This window comes from Peromyscus eremicus, chromosome 19, assembly GCF_949786415.1.
Source record: "Peromyscus eremicus chromosome 19, PerEre_H2_v1, whole genome shotgun sequence".
Taxonomy (NCBI): domain Eukaryota; kingdom Metazoa; phylum Chordata; class Mammalia; order Rodentia; family Cricetidae; genus Peromyscus; species Peromyscus eremicus.
Window position 1 is genome coordinate 75656829 of NC_081435.1, and position 6187 is coordinate 75663015.

General features: G+C 38.4%; 1 pseudogene; it reads left to right on the plus strand.

Annotated features, from left to right (window-relative positions):
• The first annotated feature begins 4863 nt into the window (after nucleotides 1–4863).
• Nucleotides 4864–5240, plus strand: LOC131895981 (large ribosomal subunit protein eL31-like; annotated as a pseudogene).
• The last annotated feature ends 947 nt before the right edge of the window (nucleotides 5241–6187 follow it).

Consider the following 6187-nt stretch of genomic DNA (forward strand, 5'->3'; position numbering starts at 1 on the left):
GGTTGTTTTTGTTCCGAGAATTCTTCTTTTGACCTGAAGATGATGCAGACTATCTTCAATGATGTATTTGTGCCCAAGTGGAGGAAAGGGGTGGTTTCTACCTTATCTTCTTATAAAGACGTGGGGTCCCATCCTTATAACCTAATGTAACTTTAATGAACTCATTGTAGGACATATTTCCAAATATAGCAACATCACAGGATAAGGCTCAAAAAAAATAAATTGAGGACACATCCAGGCCATAGCAGTTACAGAAAATATCCGATATTTTAAGGTATGGAACTGTCTTTTAAACATATTTGTTGTTTTTATTGGCTTTCTAGAGAAAACCTTTGCCCCTGTGCTGTGATTTGCAGGGTATGAAATTTAGACAGACAATGCAAGCAAAACAAAAAAGAATTTTCATATGTTTCCTTTTTTCAATAGAATTGTAATTAGAGCTACACAGTGTGTTCCACTCTGGTTTCTCATGACATAAAACATAATCATTGCTTCTTTACTCCAACAAAGTAGTTGTAATAACCACTATCATGACTGTGTGATGTTCTAACAGGTGGACACTATGTTCAACATGAACAAGAATTCAATAAACACTTAAATAGAGAACTAGCACATTATTGATATATGAGACCACAGTGAAAAGCATGTCTCTGTGATATTAGGGATGAATTTAACTGCTTACAGTAGAACAGCCTTCACTGAATGAAATGTGTTGGTGTTTGTACATGATCATGAGTGACTAGTCATCTGTAAATTTGGAGGAAGATAATATTGTGAGAAGAAGATCCCAAAACACCACTCCCAACCTAACATATACAACAAACAGGTTTCCTTACAAGATCCACATTGCAAATTTATAATAGATCTTGAAGCAGCATGACAAAATGTCTATCTATTCTGTCTATGTGTGTGTGTCAGAGAGAGAGAGAGAGAGAGAGAGAGAGAGAGAGAGAGAGAGAGAGAGAGAGAGACTGTATTTATTTTTTCTAACACAGCTTTCAATGTAAAATAAATTGTGTTCAATTAAAAGTAGACATTTTCCACTCAATGTTGTAACTGTTTCCTGGTAATGTTGTAATGGTCACAAATTTGGTGTCTAAAACTAATTCAGGACTGAGGGTTATAGTTCTGAGGTAAAGTACAAATATAATTCTGTAGGTTCCATTTCCAGCACTACAAAAAACAGAAGAAAGAAAGTGAGAGAGAGAGAGAGAGAGAGAGAGAGAGAGAGAGAGAGAGAAGAGAAGAGAAGAGAAGAGAAGAGAAGAGAAGAGAAGAGAAGAGAAGAGAAGAGAAGAGAGAGGAGAGAGATTGTTTTTAATAACTAGAAGTGAGAATTCTTAAACAGTTCTTGCTGGGATAAAAGCAAGGAGTTCCTTTGGAGATTCTAGGTGCCGTTCCTTGCCTTTGCCAGCTTCTGGAGGCAGTCCACATCTCTTAAGCCCTTCTCATAATTCAAAGCCATTAACAACAAAGTTCTTCTCCCCATAAACAGCCAATCAAATCCTTCTCACACTGTGTCACTAACGATCTCTCACCTTATCATTCACTTACAAAGACTCATGATCTCATTGGTCTCCATAGACCAGCAGTTCTCAACCTGTGAGTCGCAACCCCCACAGGAGTCACATATCAGATATCTTGCATATCAGATATTTACAATTTACGATTCCTAACAGTAGCAAAATTACAACTATGAAGTAACAACAAAATAATTTTATGGTTGGGGTCACCACAACATGAGGTTGAGAACCACAGCCCTAAATCATCCACCTCAAATTCTCCCTCTTTTGTTATGGGACTAGTTATCTTGACCCTTTTACATGTAGGTCATTGCCACAAATTCAGGAAGGTATTCACATATCTTTGTGTCATTGTTCCACCCCACAGACATATTTTCAGTGTCCTTGTGGTCCCTAAACATTCTCTTCTCTGCTGTCCATTCCCATGGCTGTTGTGTGGGTATATTGTAATTTATTGTACTATTTTCCTGCTACAAAGGTATTTAAATTGTTTCCATTTGCAATTCCTAGACAGTAAAAATAATGAGTTACAGTTTTAAACACTGCCATTTATATTCATATATTCAACTTTCTAACAGGGCAATGAGTGGCCAATCAGATCAATTTTCACTCAGCACAAGGATGTGTGCGCCACTCATAATACAAATACCAACCATTGTCTTCTTCATTATTGCCAAACTGGCAAGTGGAATTTAGATTCATTTGCTTTTCTTTAGTTCTACCAAGTTAACATGTTGGCTACCTGGTTCTTCGTTCATATAATATATTAATCTATGATTAGTGGCTTCTCTCAAATATTCAACAAAATCAGCAATCTGTACCAAGAGATTTGTGAGAAGGGCTGTTACTGTTGCTGAAACCCCTGGGCTTGAATGTTCTCCCATGTTGTAAGTTTAATGTTACCAAAGCCCCACATTGATTTGCACTGTAGCAGCAGCCTGTTAAAACACTACTTGCCCTGCTAGGCAGCCTGTGATTTATACCTCCCACCATCACACACAGTCTAAAGACCACTTAGACCAGGTAGGCAAAACTTTGTAGGCTTCAGGCTAGTTTATTTTGAGTACCACTCTGAATAATGACTCCCTTTCTCCAACATGGAGCTTGTATCCATGGATCCTCTTCTATTGTACTGGTATGTGACCTTCTTTGGTAGAATTAACAGTTAACAATGTTTGGTTTTTCAAATCAAAGTTTCTCTGTATAGCCCTGGCTATCCTGGAACTAACTTTGTAGATCAGGTTGACCTCAAACTCAGAGGTCTGCCTGTCTCTGCCTCCTGAATATTTGGATTAAAGACCACCATGCCCAGCTAACAATGTTTCTTAACTGCTGTAGAATTCTCATGTTTTGATGCCTGGACTTGAACTCTCAACAAAAATACAGTAACCAATGCTCACTGAGAAATCACTCTTGTATTTATCTTCATCATTATTATTTGGTTTTTTTTGGTTTTTTTTTTTTTTGTTTTTGTTTTTTTCGAGACAGGGTTTCCCTGTGTAGCTTTGCGCCTCTCCTGGAACTCACTTGGTAGCCCAGGCCGGCCTCAAACTCACAGAGATCCGCCTAGCTCTGCATCCCGAGTGCTGGGATTAAAGGCGTGCGCCACCACTGCCCGGCCATCATTATTATTTAATACCTTTTGCTTATTTTTATTACATGCCTTGGGAAGAAAAGTTCTGCATCAGAAACACCCCGTGTGGACTCTGAGTTGCATGGATATGATATGGGCAAGCATCACCAGCATCCAGACCTTTCAGGTGATCTGTCTGTTAACAAACATCCATGAGACGTGTATAAATTATTTTTTACTCTTTCATCTCTTTCTCTTCATTTCTTTGTTTTCTTATTTTAAAACAAAAGAAAGACAATGAAAATTACTTTCATTTCATAGACTGTCGCAAGAATTAAATGAGTCAATAGGCATGCAACGCTTGAAGAGGTGGACAGTGAACATTTGCTTAGCTAATAACATCAACATATACAAGCATATTCACAAAGCATACTGAGAAGCTGGTCTGAAAGCAAAGAAAGAAAGAAAAAAGGGAACTGGAAATTAGCCATTTCTTCAGGAACTATATAGTCAAACAAGACATTTACTCTTACACATCACTGACATACCCACACAGCATCAATGAAGGCTAAGATGATAAGGATAGTGAAAAGCTGCTTGTACTATCTACTGCAGACCCCAAATACCTATGTAAAATTATTTGAATGACAACTGAGGAAACACCCAAAATCTGTGAGCTCAGCCATATTTATATAATTGCTGGTTTAAATGAAGTATGAGATTTTACACATTACTTGTTCTGGTTATAATTGCATGGAAAATCTTTTTCATTCAACCTCATAACCATCTTTTTATGGCATTACCACAGACTCTTCTCTGAACAATTGCTCAATCCTAAATTCACAATCATAGCTACCTACCTACCTGCTTGAGGTTATCATTAACCTTGGCAAATGAAAAGCAGGATGATGCATTTTCATTATCTCAAAACATGAATCATTTGAATATGATGCTACCAAAAGTCATAAACTCTACTCGCCAAAAGAGAATGGTTTCTTTTATTAACACAGGTGTGGTTCCTAGACACCTGGTCCACATCTGAATCTTTTTTCAAAGTCAGATGAGCTTTTATGCTATTGCTCACATAACTTGCAACAGCCATTTATGACCTTTGGATACTATGAAACTGCTAAAACTTTATTCCTTTGGGGAATCTAGAATACTTTTGTAAATCAACTAGTTCACTTATTGAACTAATATTAGCTCTGGCTATGCCTGGAGCTCTCTTTGAAAGTTTAGTGGAGTAAGCAGATGCAAGATTAAGTTCTAATATGTGAGGTCTTGTCTTGTAGGTGAGGCAAAAATCCAGTAAAAGAAAGGTGAGCTGCTGTGCAAGCTCCATGTACACAGCCCACATGTCTGCAACAGGATGTCTCCACGAAGACTTTAACATAAGTTCGTCCTGTGTATGGGACAGTGCCATTTATAATCTCTACCAGATGGCCATGGACAGTTGTGGAGGTGGATGTGTAAAGAAAATATCCTTCTTAGCGCTTATTACTTCCACATTCTTTGTGTACATCAAAGCAGCACCCAGCATTTCTGAGAGTTTACTCTGGGAATGCAGCAAGCCCTGGTCTCCCATTGACATAGTAACTGCTACTCTCTCCTCACTGAGAAATTTTTTCTAAAAGGAAGAAGTGAAAGTACTGCTGTATGGCCGCAGGGTCCTGGCTCTGAAATCCGGCTCCAACCTCTCCGAGCGCGGGGCAGGCCCGCTTGGTGGGATTTGTTCCACTCTGACCTGAGGCTCAACGATCCCGGGCGATGGCTCCTGCAAAGAAGGGTGGCGAGAAGTAGAAGGGCCGTTCTGCCATCAGCGAGGTGGTGACCCGAGAACACACCATCAACATCCACAAGTGCATCCATGGAGTGAGATTCAAGAAGCGTGCCCATAGGGCACTCAAAGAAATCCGGAAATTTGCCGTGAGGGAGATGGGAACTCCAGGTGTGCGCATTGGTACCAGGCTCAATAAAGCTGTCTGGGCCAAAGAAATAAGGAATGTTCCATACCGTATCCGTGTTCATTTGTCCAGAAAACACAATGAGGATGAAGACTCACCAAACAAGCTCTACACATTGGTAACTTACGTACCGTTACCACATTCAAAAATCTACAGATGGTCAATGTGGATGAGAACTAAGCTGCTGAGTGTCAAGTACAGTTGGAGAACTTAAAAAAAAAAAATAAAAAAAATAAAGAGTACTGCTGCTGGCAAATAAATAAATAAATAGCTGAATAAATAAATAGATAGATAAATAAATAAATGAATGAATAAATGAATGAACGAACAAATAAATAAATGAACGAATGAATGAATAAATAAATAAATAAATAAATAAATAAATAAATAAATAAATAAATAAATAGTATATCCCTGTCCTTACCAGAAATGCCAAGAGAAAAAAAAATTAGGAAGAAAATCAGTGTTTTCCCTACTACTTTGCCAATGATGCATGCTAACGCCCCCTTAAAAGAGTGACATTAGTACCCCATCATGGCTAGTATCCAGAGCTATGCAAACAAAAGTCTAGACACCAGGAATTTAAGTTCAGAACATAGGCTGGGGAAAACAACTTCCTCTTCATTTTGGTATCTCCCACACATAAAAGAAAACAACAAAACACACTTATGTAAGTCAAAACAGAGCTACATAGAAACACAAGCTTGCTTAGCAAACATCTTTGAACACATTCCGTGTTTTGAAACAGTGACCATGTAAAATTTGAGAAGGACCATCTGTCAGCCTGGTGGCAAAGTAGCCACAAATTTTCAAAAGTTAGCTCAACAGATCTACTGGAAGTCTATAATTATTTCCCTTTTCATATGATGTGACTGAGGCCCAGGGATACTGTAAACTAGCAATACTTACACCTGAAAGATAAAGGGGGACAGAAGCAAACAGAAACAGAAATGTGTCAGAAGATGTGATGATCAATACTGGGTGTCCACTTGACTATGTAGAGACACCTAGAAATACTGTAAATTACACTTCTGAATTATGTCTGTGAAGGGGTTTGCAGAAACAATTTGCACATGAACTGTGTGAGCTACAGCAACCAATAGTCTGGGCATCAAATAAACAACCAC